Consider the following 908-nt stretch of genomic DNA (forward strand, 5'->3'; position numbering starts at 1 on the left):
TCTTCCTCAATCTCAGGAACATGTCTGTATGTGTACACAAACACACTCCATTGTGCAAATCACACAGGTGGCCAAAGAAAACAAATTGCTTGCATGAAAGCAACTGCCTATTGCTTTGTCACATGAAACTGCACAAAGKTTTGGATTTTGGCATCAATAGGAACAGTCTGAGTTATTTAGTAGGAAACTTAACTATTTCTTCTTTGCAGTGAGCAGAAAAYAGGACTGACTGCTCCCTTGCTTTGTAGTTTTACTGTGATCTACTTCTTAGATCATTGACATCAGTATAAAACGCCTTGTAAAAGTAACACCAAGTGAAAGTGTAAAACRTACGTCTGCCTAAGGGAGGGTTGTTTGACACCTCAAACTCTTTGACTTCCTTGTTTCTACTAACCTTTGCAAATGTTTGTGAAATGAATACTGAGGCTGAGCAATTTCAACTCTGCTCACAAGCCCCACCAAGTGGACAAAATGTTTACTACTCCGTGTTTTGGRAAGAAGTCAAAATCTGTTTTCTTTCAGGATGAGTGTTTTTACACTTTCACTTCTTCATATTTTGTCATGTTACAGTTGCAAGCTGCTAGGAAGTTTTGTTATAGACCAACACAACGTATTGTGTAATACTGAAGTGGAAGAAACAGACATCGGAGCATTTAGCTGCAGTGGATTTAATTGTGCTGAGATCTATAAAAATGCAAGTCAAACTGCAGATATTTTTTTTGTCGTTGAAATAAATTTTTTCTACATGCATTTACATAATCAAACCTGCAGATATAAATAACTCTTACATCTAGCAGAATGTATGTCGTCTCTTTTGGTGAGAGGACAAAACTTTTAAAAACACTTAAAATGTCCTTTATTCTAGACTAGAGTTTCGTATCTATGGCCAGATGAGAGAAGAACTGGTT

Source organism: Poecilia reticulata, linkage group LG2 (assembly GCF_000633615.1).
Source record: "Poecilia reticulata strain Guanapo linkage group LG2, Guppy_female_1.0+MT, whole genome shotgun sequence".
NCBI lineage: Eukaryota > Metazoa > Chordata > Actinopteri > Cyprinodontiformes > Poeciliidae > Poecilia > Poecilia reticulata.